The sequence below is a fragment of the Bombyx mori genome, chromosome 26 (genome assembly GCF_030269925.1).
Source record: "Bombyx mori chromosome 26, ASM3026992v2".
Lineage (NCBI taxonomy): Eukaryota > Metazoa > Arthropoda > Insecta > Lepidoptera > Bombycidae > Bombyx > Bombyx mori.
The window spans coordinates 4522564-4540366 of NC_085132.1; the positions used below are offsets into that span (position 1 = coordinate 4522564).

The 17803-nt window shown below is 37.9% G+C and overlaps 1 protein-coding gene across 6 annotated transcripts in view; it reads right to left on the reverse strand.

Annotated features, from left to right (window-relative positions):
* LOC101738551 (soluble guanylate cyclase 88E) overlaps window positions 1-17576 on the reverse strand; it is a 117530-nt gene extending 99954 nt beyond the window's left edge. For 5 of the 6 annotated variants that reach the window (XR_005246349.2, XR_002431592.3, XR_002431591.3 and 2 more), the window contains exon 1: window positions 17286-17558. The gene's annotated coding sequence lies outside the window, so the exon portion shown is untranslated. Of the gene's footprint in view, window positions 1-17285 lie in introns of all 6 variants that reach the window. The other variant, XM_012696256.4, reaches the window with a different exon arrangement.
* Window positions 17577-17803: the final 227 nt, after the last annotated feature.

Here is a 17803-nt window from a genome sequence, read left to right on the forward strand (position 1 = left end):
TAGTTTTACTGAGCTAAGTTCCAAATTAAATGGTGATTTAAATAATTATTTTTAGTTCGTAATTCCAAAATAGTGCCCTTTATAAGCGCATAAAATTGAAAATAACATTTAAGCCTTATTTCTGTTTCAGGAAACACGTAAAAAATATATAAATCTTTGTAAAGGTTTTATTGAGCAAAAGCTTATTCTTGTAGCCGCCACATAACACTTACTCGTACACGCAATTCATGTAATGGAAACCCGATTTATTTACAAGCGTACAAAATATCTACTAATGCTATACTATATACATAAGTATATGGAGGTTTTATGTTTGGATGCTTGTTATTCAGATTGTAATGATATTTCGCATAGAGCAATTTTATAACGTGCATTTACAGACATTATCATGGCAAATGACATTGTCCAGGTAACTCCTATTATATCTGATATATGTTTATATTAATCCGTGAAGCAAAAACTTTGTACCCCTTTTTACGAAAATTGCGCGGACGGAGGAGAATGAAATTTTCCACACATATAGAGCATTATAGAAAAAAATATGGATATAAAATACATTAAATCAATAAAAAAAACATTACACACAATACCACGTATTTGACACACACACGCCTAAATAATCTTTTGTTTATTATTAAAGTCTGGTCTAATTGAAAATAGATTAATACTGTTTGTCTTTAATATTATTTGTCTATAGTGTAGCCTTGGAGAAATGTGTGATTAAAGAAGTATAGTCTTTAACAATATAATCACTGGTGGTAGGACCTCTTGGGAGTCCGCACGGGTAGGTACCACCACCCTGCCTATTTCCGCCGTGAAGCAGTAATGCGTTTCGGTTCGAAGGGTGGGGTAGCCGTTGTAACTATACTGAGACCTTAGAACTTGTATCTCAAGGTGAGTGGCGCATTTACGTTGTAGATGTCTATGGGCTCCAGTAACCACTTAACACCAGGTGGGCTGTGAGCTCGTCCACCCACCTAAGCAATAAAAAAAAAAACTTAATAATGTTCAAAGTTATAATTTAAATTAATTATGATCGAGTATCGACCACAGAGCGACCACTAGTAATAATAGATACGACAGAATGTGTTACGTAATTTTACGTACCATAGAATTACGTTTGAAAATTGCATTCAAAGTAAAAGAAAAATAATAGTACAATTGACGCGCGAAATCGAACATTTTAAAACGACAAGTAAATATTTTTCCTTAGCAATCCAATTGGAGCTTGAACTTCATGTTCCAAGGTGGGTGGTTGCACTCAAACTGTGAATGAGTTCCGATAATTTAATGCGAAGTGGGTTGAAGAATTTAAAAAAAATCCCTCTGTAGTCGAAATTCGACTATAATTAATTGAAATTATAAGTTTGACCATTATTATGGTTCTATTGTCAAATACTATTTATTATACTTCTATAATGATAGATTTCCCCAAGACTATACTGTAGAGAAATATTAACAAAGACAAACAATATTTAATCTATTCTCAATTTGACAATGGACTTTATGCAATAAGAAAAGTTTGACAATAAACAAATCGTATGCATGCGTATGTGTGTCAAATACATGGTAGTGTGTGTAATGTTTTCTTTATTGATTTAATGTATCTTTTATGTACTGTTTAAAAAATATTAGCATTGTGCACTCTTTCTCTATATTCTCTGTAAGTGTGGGAAATTTCATACTCCTCCGTCTGCGCAATTTTCGTAAAAAGGGATACAAACTCTTTGCTTCACGTATTAATATATAGCATATAAAGCATGTTTTCCCCTTTTCGTGTTTGCCCACTGTTTATTCTTATGCCTGCAAAGCTTTACGTGGCTGACTGACAGACTAAGCACAGCCTGATTCATCGGACTTAATGTTCGATACTTGACTTACTCTTGGCCTGCCCTTGAGGTGCACTACGAGCTTTCGGCACGCATTTAAAACACTTAGATTAGATTCGAGTTCTTTTTAGAAAGACTAAATTGATAAATTGCTATAGATAGCGTGACTTTGTTTAATGCCCAATTACTAGCATACTGATAGCCTACTTTGTGTGTGTGTGTTTTTTTTTTTTTTTGCCTTTGTTGTCAGACGATCATACGGCCCACCTGATGGTGAGTGGTTACCGTCGCCCATGTACTTCAGCAATGCCAGGGGCAGACCCAAGCCGCTGTGTATTGCTCTTGGTGTGTCTAAGTAAATAAAGCGAGTGACGAATAAAAAAAACTTCATAGCTAAAACGCCCAAACATTTTGCGTAAAGCATCGTCTAATTATACAATAATCTAGACTGCTTAGCGACTTATGTGATGAGTTTTAAAAATAACCCTTGAACTTTACCAGACGGACAAGTTTTTTTTTTCCTACCTATACTGATAGCCTTTCGAGCCTCTTTGACGTGAAGGTGAGCTTACGGGGCTCAAACCGGAGTGTTGCTAACACTGGCCCTAGCAAGAGCACTGCTTCACAGAATCTACCATCGGATCAGAAATGCGACCCACTGAGAAGATCCGGCGAAAAACTCAGTGGGCTGTGTCTATGGGTTAATTTACTCGTCGAGCCCTTCGTCGCAAGCGACGGGTTCGACGAGGACGGTGACCGGAGACGCTGGTGCGATCTAGAATACAATTTGCTCTTTGATTTAAACTACTAAATAGCTTTTTAGGTACCTTATAGTATAGTTATTATACATAGCTTAATTGGCAAATGTACAAATGAAAAATGTTGTGGCAAATGTTAAATGTACAAATGTATCTGCTTGTTGACTGTTTTTTAATGTTAATTGTGTTTTCGTGTGCAATGAAGTGTATTCTCTTTCTCTTTCTCTCTCTCTTCTCTCTCTCTCACACACACACACACTTAATTAGCGAAGAATGCTATTTATTTTAATTTGGGTTAATTTTATTGGCAAATATATATTATTTTGTGATAGGGTTGTAACATTGAAATAAATAGATACATATAGATAACATACTGTGATGATTTTTGAAGGATAAAAACGGGTGAACGAGTTCATGGCCCATCCGGTGTTAAGTTATTACCGAAATGTCGCCACCCAACTTGAGACATTGCCCAAAAAGAAGACAACGTGTTGAGCTTTTATCTACGAATGTAAGTTTCTTTATTCGACCATAACTATTAAGTACTGAGATTTTTAGTAGTACGACCGTGTTGTTATAATTGTATATTGCTATAATTGTAATGTATATTATTATTTATTACATTGATGGATGAATTCTTAATATATATATATAATAATAAATTATAAGAATACTAGACCCGGCAAACGTTGTTTTGCCATATAAATTATTTCTAGGAAAGATAAATAACCTTGATACCGACTGTAGCGCCATCTGCCGAGCTGATTTGTGAATCTAAGCTATTCAGGGTGCCACCCAAACGCATGCAAAAAGAAATCATTCAAATCGTTCCAGCCGCTTAGGAGGAGTTCAGTGACAAACACAGACACAGAAGAGATATATCTATATATTAATACGTGAAGCAAAAACTTTGTACCTCTTTTTACGAAAATTGCCCGGACGGAGGAGTATGAAAATTCCCACACTTAGAGAGAATATAGAGAAATAGTGCAGAATGCTAATATTTTTAAAAAATTATGCAAAATAATACATTAAATCAATAAAGAAAACATTACACACACTACCATGTATTTGACACACACACACATACCTACTCTGTTTATTGTCAAACTTTTGTTATTGCTTAAAATCTGTAGTCAAATTTGGAATAGGTTAATATTGTTTAATATTATTTGTCTACAGTGTAGTCTTAGCGACATCTGTGCTTATAGAAATATAATAGTCTTTGACAATAGAACCATAATAATGTTCAAACTTATAATTTCAATTAATTATAGTCGAATTTCGACTACTGCGGGAGCACTAGTATAGATAAAGATGCAAAGACTATGATTTTAGATAATACGATTGATCTTATTCTGTTTCTGTGATTGGCAAATAAGCGGATCACGTAATCACGTAACTAATAAAACTGTGCGGGCTACATTTTTATTACGCTTCTTCATCGTAGAAGTTTTTCGTAAATACATAGATAGGTACGTGTTGAGTAAGTTTTTATTTGAGCGTATTTGTATCTGACCTCAGATTTGGAAGCCGACATTTTCGAATTGCCGGATGAAACACAAAAGAAATCGAATGTTTGTCAACTTGTAGTATAGGTAAGACGTGTTTTTCCTTATTGTAACTTTTTAATACACAACTTTTTACTAGTGGTAGGACCTCTTGTGAGTCCGCACAGGTAGGTACCACCACCCCGCCTATTTCTACCGTGAAGCAATAATGCGTTTCGGTTTGAAGGGTGGGGCAGCCGTTGTAACTATACCTTAGAACTCATATCTCATATCTACCTTAGAACTCATATCTCAAGGTGGGTGGCGGTTTTTGCGTTGTAGATGTCTATGGGCTCCAGTAACCACTTAACACCATATGGGCTGTAAACTCGTCCAACCATCTAAGCAATAAAATAAATAATAGTTTAAAAAAACTAACAAAATACGCTTTTATAGAAAATCCATAAAAAAAATAGAAAATAAATTTTAATAAATTTGAATTAAAAATAGTGTAAGAAAAAATGATTTTATTGTAAAAAACCGTGGGGTGCATGGTATCAGTAGTTACAAATATTTTATGAACAGATATGAGTAGAAGGGTTATTTTGATAATATTCTGAAAATAACTGAAAATTTTTTAAAATATGTTTTCTATTTTTTAGTTGGATTTTCTATAAAAGCGTATTTTGTTAGTTTTTTTAAACTATTATTTATTTTCATTTTTTAGTTGAATTTCAATTTTTTCAATTGTTTTTCTTAATATTGAATTGTCATCGGTCCTTAATAATTATACCAAATTTCGATTTAATCCGACGTTTTAAAGGGGGTCAAAATCATGTTCAATGATTCCGTTACATACGTCTGAAGCAAATAAAATCGTATTAAAAAAAACACAGCTTAGAGTCATGAAGCGCAAATAACCTTTTAAAAGCTCGAGCAACGTAAGCCAATGGGTATAGAACAGCCATCAACATTTACGACATTGAAATTTTCTCCATTCCACTTAAAGTAACTGTTAAACTGAATACTTACTTCGACGTAAGGTAACGTCAGTTTTTGGAATTGCATTTCCGATGCTCATGGGTGCGATGCGATGCGATGAAACTAAACTAGTTCATGAATTTTTTTGATGGCGTATTATTAGCTAGTACGCGTGTGTTGCACCACGCTGCCTATTCCTGTCGTAAGGCGGTTTACAGGACGAGAAAACCTTTAATAAAATTAAGGCATCGAACCCAAGCTTAATGGTAAATGATGGTTTTATTTTATTTTATTTTTTTATTGCTTAGATGGGTGGACGAGCTCACAGCCCACCTCCTGTTAAGTGGTTACTGGAGTCCATAGACATCTACAATGTAAATGCGCCACCCACCTTGAGATATAAGTTCTGAAGTCTCAAGTATACTTACATCGGCTGCCCCACCCTTCAAACCGAAACGCATTACTGCTTCACGGCAGAAATAAGCAGGGCGGTGGTACCTACCCGCGCGGACTCACAAGAGGTCCAACCACCAGTAATTACGCAAATTATAATTTTGCAGGTTTGATTTTTATTACACGATGTTATTCCTTCACCGTGGAAGTCAATCGTGAACATTTGTTAAGTACATATTTCATTAGAAAAGTTGGTACCCACCTCAGATTCGAACACCGGTGCATCGCTCAATACGAATGCACCGGACGTCTTATCCTTTAGGCCACGAGGACTTCAAATTCAATGGTATTCATATAGTGAGGTCTATAGGCATCGGTAATTCTCAACTCCAAACTCGCTCACTTATCGGCACCACAAAAAATCCATAATAAGAACTACTTTTGACGTTTAATATCGCGATTTTTAACTGTCATTTTATAGTTTTTGAAGTTTCGAATAGTTCACGTCTTCGCGGACAAACGACTCGACTGACTCGACAATGTCGCCGATGCTATTTCGCCGACTCATGAAAATCGAGGAAAATTAAATGCGCATATCAATTATGTACTCGCATGACTATTTAATAATAAATAAATAAATATTTTACTAACAATCACGCCACGTTAACTGGTCCCGTGATAAGTTCGTAAAGAACTTGTGTTACAGCTACCAGATATCGGAAATAAATGTAAGATTTTTTATTATACACATACCTATATTTAATATACATCCATAACCCTGGAAAAGACATTTATATTTATCATACAAATATCTTCCCTTGGCGGGATTCGAACCCGCGACCCCCTAGTGTAGTGACCATGTCACTTACCACTACACCAGACGGACGTTAATGAAACCATTAATGGAAAAAAAATCGGATGTCTGTAAAGTCGGTTTACTGACGATGGTTGAACGTGACAACGTCATAAGAAAATACTGATGGAATGGTTTCATTTTTCAATTATCGCAATTACCGTTGCTATAAACAATTGATACCACATTCACTTTTCACTGAACTTCATACTTGACGAAAACATGTTCGCCTCAGAGCGAGGTAACGCCGCACGAGTCATGTTTTTTCGTGCGTGCAGCCGGCTCCATCGGATTATAAGACGTTGTCACGTCAAAAACATTTTTTTTATTGCTTAGATGTGTGGACGAGTTCACGGTTCACTTAGTTTTAAATAGTCAGAACCCATGGACATCAAGAAAGTACATTCCGCTTTCGACTTTCAAACATGAGTTCTGGGTTTTACAGTACAACGACCCCACCTTTCAAACCGAAACGCGTTACTGCTTCACGGCAGAAATAGGCAGAGAAAATAGGCGGTACCTACCCGTGCGGACTTACAATAAATACGTCCTATCCCTAATGATGAAATGATTACTGATATACCGAATCATATTTTTCTCGATTTTATGTCACCAGTAGTCTGATGTTACATTTTGAAAATTTTATTATTACGGATGCTTTCGTGGCAAAAAAAAACATTTTTCGTCTTCGAAAATTTAAATAAAACGGTAACCTAGCACAATGCTTAAAAGTCGACGACCTCAATCGGCCGTGAGACCTCGAAAACTGTAAAATACTCGAAACGTCAAATAATATAAAAGGAATTTAATTAACACAAGATAAAATGCTATATAAATACATAGTAGTTATAATACGATTTTTCCGATTAAAAATGTTTCTTATTCTCGTCACGGATCTACTTTTGATAGTATGTATCTCTTGTTTAGTCCATGTACAATCAATGCTGAGTAAGGTCTCTTCGAGTGCACCACTGATAAACGGTGGGGCACAAAAATACTGAAGTGGGAACCTTGTACAGGAAGTCGTTACGTGGGTAGACAGCCAACGAGGTGGACCGATGACCTAGTCAAAGTGGCTGGTAACGACTGGATGCGAAAGAGAAGAGAAAAGTATGTATCTATAGTAACCTTAACTTTAATAATAGTCAAACTACATACACTACTACAAAGCAACAAAATAGTCAACTGATGGTGAGACCTCTTGTGAGTCCGCGCGGGTAGGTACCACTACCCTGCCTAGTTCTGCCGTGAAGCAGTTTTGCGTTTCGGCTTGAAGGGTGGGACAGTAGTTGTGATACTGAGACCTTAGAACTTATATCACAAGGTGGCTGGCCCATTTACGTAGAAGATGTCTATGGGCTCCAGTAACCACTCATCACCAGGTGGGCCGTGAGCTCGTCCACCCATCTAAGCAATAAATAATAAATAATATAGCCCACTGAGTTTTGTCACCGTATCTTCTCAGTGGGTCGCGTTTCCGATCCGGTGGTAGATTCTGCGAAGCACTGCTTTTGCTAGGACCTGTGTTAGCAACACTCCCGGTTTGAGCCCCGTGAGCTCACATACTAGCTCGGTGAATCTAGAATAACACCTCGAGGTTACTACAATAAGCAGAAAAAAAAATTTGTGTAATAGGAAAACGAGGAAAATTTTTAGGCCGCGAAACGAATCTGATTTACAGCCGCGATCGTGGAAACAATATTTTTTTTGAGTGACACATTCATTTCGGGTTGACAGCCGCAGCCGCTCCGAGTATTGTACCTACATGAGACGTCTTTGTGAAATTATAGAGGCATTCGAAAAAGGTGTGTCGATTCATAATTCTTTTTTTCAATCATGAAAATTGAGGAAAAGCGGTTATAGCAGTAAGATTTAAGACACCAAAGAACTCGCAGATATTAATTTAGAATTACGTCTTTTACATAATATCCTTAAATCTCTTGGTTCGGAATAGTTAGTTATTTAAAATCATCATTTATTAATTAAATAGCGAGATGAGCGTACAGTTCACCTGATCTTAAGCAGTCGTTGCTGCTCATGGACATCTACAGTATAACTGGAAGACAACTTAAAAAGCGACGTTTTAAAACCTTTACTACTTTTTTATTTTCATTGTTCCAGACGAGCAGACGAGCTCGTGGCACACTTGGTGCTAAGTGGTTATCGGAGCCGACACATCACGAATTTCGACAACTATCTTGAGACTTGAAACTTAACCCTTTTACTGCCGTGTACGAAAGTAATTATATCGATTTCTGTGACTAAGGCGCCGAAATATCTAATAGATTCTGGGAAAAACGAATCCGAAGATACTGAGAATGAATCTATTTCTAAAAGACGTAAAAGACCTAAAAAATGAACGTTAACAAACAAAGAAGGCAAAGAGTTAGGCAATCCAGGCGCCTAGTAATAGACATCGACAAGTCAGTCTGTCAAAGGGTCAGTCAAGACAAGACAGTCAAAGGGTTAAATCTTAAATTGTGTTATTTAACAGCTGTCTTATTCTTCAAACAAATTACTTTCAGAAATAGGCAGGATGGTGGTACTCCCCACCACATAACCGGAGGACGCTTATCATTATGATACCTTTGCCTATATGATTGATTTTTCATATCAAAGAAATAATGTAGCGGACTATGCTCCTCCTTTAAATAGCAAAGATAAAAGATAACAGCTTCTATTATGCAAGTTGGTTATAATAAAGACTCAGGGTTGGTTAGCTTCTAATTTAACCTTATTTCATTTTATAGGCGCTGTCTATGTTAATACACATTTAAAGGTTGATAGCCGGCTTATTTTTCTTTTCCAGACAATGATTATACGTAGCTTAGATTCTATTTAGATTTAGATTACTTTTCAAATATTTAAAGACAGAATTCAATTTTTTGTTCTACTGAATTAGGGGCGCTAGATTGAAATTTAAATTTCTGTTACTTTTATAGTTATTTGAACTTTCGATCACCTGTTTGACTTTGAGGTTGAAAGTTAGATGGTCCGGATTCGATTGCCGGTCAAAATAATAATTTTCGTCAGAGATTAATAAACTAAGTTCTAAGTTGTTATTGACTTGCGTGTATACAGTACCCATAACATAGATGGCTGGGACGCCGCCTTGGGTCCTAGAGTAGGAGGCACTCGCCGCTGACTATTAGTGGCACCTGACGGCCTGCCCGGGGCGTGGCGTGTCCCAGCCCCAGTGCGGTCAGAGCGCGGAGACCCCAATCTCGGCGGTCCGTGCTGGAGTCATGGTCCAGGCGGCTGGCCGATCCTTCTGCTGGTCGTAGGACCGTCGAAGCGATTCGCCCGATCCTTGTTGATTGGGTGAATCGTGACAGAGGACGTTCCGGCTCACGCAGGTGCTCACTGGGCATGGTTGCTTCGGTGAGTTCCTGCACCGGATTGGAGCCGAGCCGACGGCAGAGTACCACCATTGTGGTTGCGACTTGGACACGGTGGAGCAAACGCTCGTCGTCTGCCCCGAATGGGATGGCTCCGTAACCTTGTCGCAAAAACGACTTGTCGTTACCGAGTGTTGTGGCATTGATGCTCGATGGTGACGAGTCGTGGAAGGCGACGCTCGACTTCTGCGAGTGCACCATCTCGCAGAAGGAGGCAGCGAGGCGCGTGAGAGACGCACAAGCCCGCCAACGTTGAGCGGGGACCAGGGAGACGGATCTCGCCCAAGCCCTGGCCCCTTAAGTGTTTCGGGTCCCCCTCACATGTCGGTCTGGGGACCGGCGAGGGGGGCCTAATAAGAGGACGTGCAGGCTGCTCTGCATGCGTTTAACGTAAGAGCATCCAGGTAATGGAAGGCCGGCAATCGTCGACCCACGCTGGTTCTGACCCAGCGGGGTATTCCGTGGGATGGTCGTGTCGTGGACAACCGCCGGTCCGGCGTCCCGAGGAGGAGGGTGATGAGTAAGATGTGCTCCGCACTAAACGCTTCACTTTCCCCCCTTTGCCTTTTCATGAGTTCTTTTTCATACGTAGTTTGGACACTGGTTGTTCAGTGGCAGGAAGTTTTAGTCTGTTCGACTCCGACATGTCCCGCCCTCCATTCCAATTGGACGGCGGAAGTCGGGCGATTTCCTCCTGACAAAAAAAACCCATAGCATAAAAGAAACCGAAGCTTCGGGTGAGTGAAATGCACGAGTGAAGCACTCTTTTATTTACCATACTTTCAATGACGCCACTCGGGCACTTAGCGAATATATCTCAAGAGACCTATGTATCCAACTACGATGACAACAGCTGCATGTAATTTTGTGTTTAATTAAATTCATTCTTAAAGTTTTGTAGTAAGACTTATATTACAAAAATTAAGAAATTTTGATTAAAAATTTAAAAAAAAACAACGCTTAACTAGCAAATTGAATGTACAATCTGTTTTTCTTCTTTTTGTACTGGTCACGATATTACCTAGTTTCAGGTGAAGTTATTGTATTATCAACCTTGATCCGTGTGTAAGTTTTCATGTTATTTGGATAACTTGAAATAGGTGAAAACAACTTTCAAAGATTCGTTACATACAAATCGACATAGCGGTAGGCAGCGGCTTGGCTCTGCCCCTGGCATTGCTGAAGTCCATGGGCGACGGTAACCACTCACCATCAGGTGGGCCGTATGCCCGTCTGCCTACAAGGGCAATGAAAAAAAAGCATAAATAAAAAGCACACTAATAAAAGCGTGTTAATAAATAGATGGCATTTAGTAGAAAGGATTCAATTAATAATAAAATTGTTACGCTAATTATAAAGTTCACTAACAGTTCTTTTGCCTGGGTTTTTTTTTCTCTCGTATTTATTATATTATAATTAAACCAAATTTCTACTTAGCATCAGGTGGACCGTGAGCTCGTCAACCCACCTAAGCAATAAAAAATAATTTATTTGAAACTTCGGAAATATTATATATATATATATATTTTTTATTATGTACTGTTTAATAAATTTTAAGATGTTTTATTAACTATTTACAGTGAGCTTTGTTTTCAACGATAGTTCGATTGAGTTGGAAAGATAAAAGCGACTGTGACGGCCTAGTTGAATAAAAAGCTTTTTAATTTTGCGTACAATGACCTGTTATTGAATAGCTTTAGGACGCTATCTCTTTCGCACAATGAAACCGGCGAAGACACTAGAATAAATCGATCAGATTACTAGTGGTAGGCTACATATAACAGGATCGACGGCGAGCCTTCGGAGCGCACTGTGCGGTACCGTAGGTTTCGTGGAGTCGGAGTGGTGGAGCTCGATGGGGTTTAGTCGGTAGTCGGTTTTGCGGGGTGGGTCCTGCGTGGTAGACGCCGCGCAATGCCTCGCGCGCCTTTCTCAAGGCGTATAACCTTTCGGTAGGAAGTGGAAGAAGAGGAGGACTTTGGTCTTCCTCTTTTCCCTCTTCTTCTCTGGAGGCGCCGGAGTCCGATATAGCCCGGTCTGTTACCCCTCTCGACCGGGTATCCGTAAACGGATTACCCAGCGATAAAAAAAGGCTAGAGTGCAGGGGAGTCGTTTAGTGGGTGGGTCCTAAAATCCTTGGGCCCGCGGTCTGCTCACAACACCATGCAGATCGTTGAGTCTCACATACCCCGCGCGCTCCTTTTGCGCGGGGACCTCGTAGGAGGTTCGGCCCTCTACACGAAAAAAAAAAAAAAAAAAAAAAGGATGTATGTACGCACGTCACTCTATAATTTCTGTCATGAAGCAGTCATGCTTTAAAACACAATAACTTTGCAAGCACAAAACCATTGAAACTTCCACCTCCGATCGTCTACCTATAAATTTTGTTGTGATCACACCGTCCACTTATTGGTAATTAGCCACCATTGCTCGTAAACACCAGTAATGCAAAAGGCACAGCGAAGTCCCTACCTATTGTGATTTAGGGCAATAAATCATACTGTAAAAACTGAGATCTTAGAACTCATATCTCAAGGTAGGTGGCGGCATTTACGCTTTAGATGTCTATGGGCTCCAATAAGCACTTAACATCAGGTGGGTGGGCCGTGAGCTCGTCCATCGATCGAAACAAAAAAATATATAAAAAAACCGTCTCGACCCCTTTGCGCGCTCTCTTGCAGCAGATTTAAAAAGTTTCTAAATTACAATCCGTTACATACCTACAGCTAATGGAAGCGGTCACTGCCAACAGCCTATCCGTAGAAGACATGAGAAATAAATTGAAAAACATTAAAAAGGAAAAAAAAACACGTGTGGCACTCGGAGACTGCCGCGGTACAGCTATTGCATAGCATTTTTTATCAACTTATGCAATTATAAATCGACAATAATAATTTAATATTAAAACAACAATTAAATAAGACCACACTATATTTATAAACATTAACAAAAGCAAAACATTAACTGTCCCCTTTACACTCATAACCTAGACCGCGCGAGGGAGATATGGGCAGACTTAATTTCATGATGTGCATGCGGGAGTGCAACTTATTCACAAACACTACACAAGCGCAACATGTGAATGTGTTGAATGCGAGCTACATAGTAGGCGTAGTGGGAGTGTCAGGTTATTTTCGTTACGGAATTTCTTGATCCAGTCGCTGCGGTTAAGGCCCGCGATAGAAGCTATGCAATAGCTTAAAAATTCTATGTAAATACATAAGGTGATAAATTTACTACGAATACAACTTGCATAATAATTGCTTTGTTTGATTTATTCCCTAAATGCTGTTTTTGGGTAATATCACTTTTGTAACCAGCCATGTGTAAAAATCTAACAAATGTTTTTAATACATATCAACCTTTTATTTCGTCGTCTAGCGCGAGTATCAGAGCCACGTACATATAAATCTAATATAAATATTATTTTAAATTTGCCTAACATTATTTGTTCGGGAAAACGTGCACAAAAGTGTCAGAATGATTAATGTAAAACACTTTTAATGCAAAAAAATATTGTGTCTGCAACGTGTTCCTTTGAGTAATATTGTGTCAGTTTTCTTTATGAGAAAATTTAGCGGAAACGATGATGCTACGCATAGATAAATGAAATTGGACGTAAATGGGCAACGTGGTTTAAAAAACAAATAAAAATATTATATATTATTATTTAAATACTATTATTTAAATTAAAAATATTATTTTTTAAATACTTTTTTCCATAAAATGGAAAAATAGTATTTAAAAAATAAATTCAAACTAATTAAAATTAAATAATAAAGCGTATTTAAGACATAAATTTGCATAATTTTCGAATTTACTCTTACGATCTGCGAACTTTTTTTTTATTAGCATAAATATATTGATGTAAAACTAAAGACGATGGTACGGTATTATCTGCTCGCAACTCTTCTTGTTGTAATTAGTTACCGGAGCCCATGGACCACACCACCTTGAGATGTGTGATTCTTCTTCTTCTTCTCCATCGCTCCCTCATTGCTGAGGATCGTGACTCCGTTTGAGCTTGTCGACTGCCAGTCTCCATCGGATTCGGTCAGTTGCCTGGTGTAGTGCAGCGCTAAGTGATCCGCTGGTTTGCTCGGAGATCTGGTCGGACCAACGTTTGGGGCTCCGGCATCTAGGACGTTTTCCTTCTACTTTTCCAGTGACCATCAGACGTTCCAAGTTGTCTACACCTCTGCGGGCAACGTGGCCAAAGTAGCGCATTATGCGTTGCAGACAGATGGCAGACAGGCGTTGAGCGTTCTCCATTTTAAGCTGATGTAGGACCGAGATGTTCGTGCGGTGGGCTGTCCATGGAATCCTTAATAGGCGGCGACAACACCACATTTCAAAAGCGTCAACTGTCAATTGTATAGTATAACAGCTCTGCCACTCTGCAAATCGGCGCTTACTGCGGTAGAAATAAGTAGAGTGGTGTATGAAGACTTAATTAAATTAGGGGAAACATTTCTCCTTCGGGCCCTGATATGGAACTATTCCCATATCATAGTTGCACTATTTCAAGCTCGATAAATAGGTAAACTCACAAAGGTCAGGCGTTATTCAAATGGAGCTTTGGATTCTCCAATCAATATATTGTGTACGTAGAATAAAATTTTTTTATTGCTTAGATTGATGGATGAGCTCACACCCCACCTGATGTTAAGTGGTTACTGGAGCCCATAGACATCTACAACGTAAATGCGCCACCCATATTGAGATATAAGTTCTAAGGTCTCAGTATAGTTACAACGGCTACCCCACCCTTCGAACCGAAACGCATTACTGCTTCACGGCGGAAATAGGCGGGGTGTTGGACCAACCCGCGCGGACTCACCTGAGGTCCTACCACGAGTAATTACGCAAATTATAATTTTGCGGGTTTGATTTTTATTACACGATGTTATTCCTTCATCGTGGATGACAATCGTGAACATTTGTTGAGTACGTATTTCATTAGAAAAATTGGAACCTGCCTGCGGGATTCGAACACCGGTGCATTGCTCAAAACGAATGCACCGGACGTTTTATCCTTTAGGCCACGACGACTTCAGAATTTTTTTGAAATATCACCGACACTTTATTGTCGATTCCATATCATGTTTTCAATTATTAATTTGAATATTTAATCTTCTTCTGATTGAATCTAGAACGATAATTCAATTGAACTAGTAGTTTATGTCCATTGTTCGCAATATAGATTACTTTTGTTTAGTTATTGAAAAAGCATTTCTTCTTAAAGAACAACCACTCGGGCTTTTAGCCAAGTGGTACATAAGTAAGTGTGTTGTCGATTTTTGAAAAAGAAAAAACTTTTCACAATTTTTTTTTAGATTTAATACAAAATGTACGTAAGAAAATCGGTTGAGAATAAGAGAACAAAATTTTACTTAACCGTTTTGTGATGTGTGAACGTATTCAATGTTGCCTTATAGAAAATAATCTGTAATGTTCGAAGAGCTGCGTTAGAATCTTCGCATCACGAGAGGATTTCGCATTTCCAGAGGTCTTTTTTGCCACGTACCATCCGGCTATGGAACGAGCTCCCCTCCACGGTGTTTCCCGAACGCTATGACATGTCCTTCTTCAAACGAGGCTTGTTTTTTTTTTTTTTATTGCCTTTATAGGCAGACGAGCATACGGCCCACCTGATGGTAAGTGGTTACCGTCGCTCATGGACGTCAGCAATGCCAGGGGCAGAGCCAAGCCGCTGCCGCTTTACCGCTTAATACTCTCCACAAGCGTTCTCTCGTTCTTCAAACGAGGCTTACGGAGAGTACTTTATGGTAGGCAGCGGCTTGGCTCTGCCGCTGGCATTGCTGAAGTCCATGGGCGACGGTAACCACTCACCATCAGGTGGGCCGTATGCTCGTCTGTCTACAAGGGCAATAAAAAAAAAACGCGAATACCGCTGTAAAAGCACAAAAGTCTATGACCAGTGTGTGTTGCCAACCATAAATTAAGGCACTGACCTCTTCTAATGCAATAAAAACAAAATGCAATTTGTGTGAATGCCTCAGAAGTACTAAAATAGAAAATATGAAGCGTATTTAAAAAAAAATTAAGACGCGTCACGCCCCCGGCCGGTGCGGTTCACAGGTGCTAACGGATCGGTCTCGGTGAGATTGCCATTGGAATAAAGCCAACTTGCTTATTTATTCAAATTAAATTAGGTATTCGATTGAGCGCAAACAAAACAAAACGTTTCCGTAGCTGTTCTCGAGTGGCGGGGAGTTTTCGCGATTTCATTCTTTTGGATAGCTGGCACGCGACTTTTTTAATATTTAAGAAAAAAAACTTTAGCGAATGATTATTTTTTAATATCGATAACGTCCACAGAGTATATAGGAACGATACCTTATCCTGTTTTGTTGTTTATTTTTAAAAGAAGCGTCAAGAAGACAGCTGACATTCGGCCCCCATGCTCTCAAAATTCAAAACACGAGATTCCATACGTCACTTGTATTTTAACTTTAACAGACATTTTGGGACGTGATTTTTTTACCCGAGTTAAAAAAAAGAGGGTTCTCAATTCGATTATTTTGTATGTGTGTTACCTCAGAACTGTTTTCCAAGGTGATTCTGATGAATCTTGTTTTATGCTCGTAGTGGTCGCCTTTAAATTTTGTCAAGATCTGACCAGTAGTAAGTAGTTTTTGAGTTATTCTTAATAATGGATATTTAATTGACTCCGGCTATACTGATGATATTCTCATTTTATTTTAGTAGATTTTTTTCTTTTTTATTATTATTTTTGCATTTAAAATAATATTTTCATGTCCAAGCAACGCTCATCTTCGTTACAGCCAATAATCCAATAGATCCTGACAAAGGATCCTGTATTATTTTATGTAATCTATAAACATAGCTTGCTTAGTAAATGTCAATTTTAAGACACATTAAAAAATAAATAGTTTATGTTAAAAAAAATCTGTGAAGTACAAAATATATAGGTACATAAATGCAACACTAAATGTAAAATTTTACTGTTGGCAACAGACAAATATTTGCTACCTGTCCTGGTGAAACTGGAAATGCCTCTGGGCCAGCAGTAATCTTTCAATCATAAAAAAAAAACAAATATTTGCTATAATAAAAAAAAATTTAATTCTCAACAGCTCTTATTACAGATAAAAGCGGAGTAATTTAAAAAAAAAATTTTTTTTTATATTCATAAATAACAACATACTCCTACATAACCTACATACTCGCATATCATTACAAGAATGCTATTTGTATCTAATTATGTGTACCTAATTACTTAATCAAATTTAATTTGCATGATCAAACCGACATATTAATTATAATGGAATGACGCAGATTGTATAACTTAATTTCAATAAGGATAGCAGATCGCCATTGAGATAGTAAAACAATAGTTCAATAGATATGAATGTTGCCAAATTTGGCGGAAGTGCTTGACCTTGGCACCTGCCGCGAACCGGAAGTGACGTGCCGTCTTTTACAATGATACGTGCTTTATTAACTAAACCTAAAATTTTTATAGAATACTTCTATTCATCAGCTGATCAAAAAGGAAATTTAACAGAATTTAGTTTACGAAAGGAAAAAAAGCTTACCGCTAATTCTTTGTTGCTTCCAAAAAATATCGAACTCCACACTGTATGTGTTCAATCAAATTATACTAATAAAATTGTTTATCAAACATTAACATCACAAAAAAAACATACACAAAAAAAAACAATTTTGTCCGACCAGAAATTTAAAAAAAAAAACAATAGAATTCAATCACTCAATTTTAAAATTTATTTTCGACATTCGAATTACGAATCCAATTTTGACAGATCATTTTTTTTTTATGTAATTGATAGCAAGACCACCACAACGCGCGGGTAACGCCGGACTGGCTTGTGGAACTGAGTCGCCTGATCGCGAACTCAGTGGGTGATTTTCGCAGGCGCGGTCGAACCTAGCACACCTAAACACACGCTGACTACGGAAATTAATTTAAACAAACATGACAAATAAGAATAAAATAAATATTCATTTTGAAAATTATCAATTTGTTGAAAAAAAAAATTTTTATATTTTTTTTATCAATGAATTTTACCGGGAATTTTTTTTTAAATTTAGAACA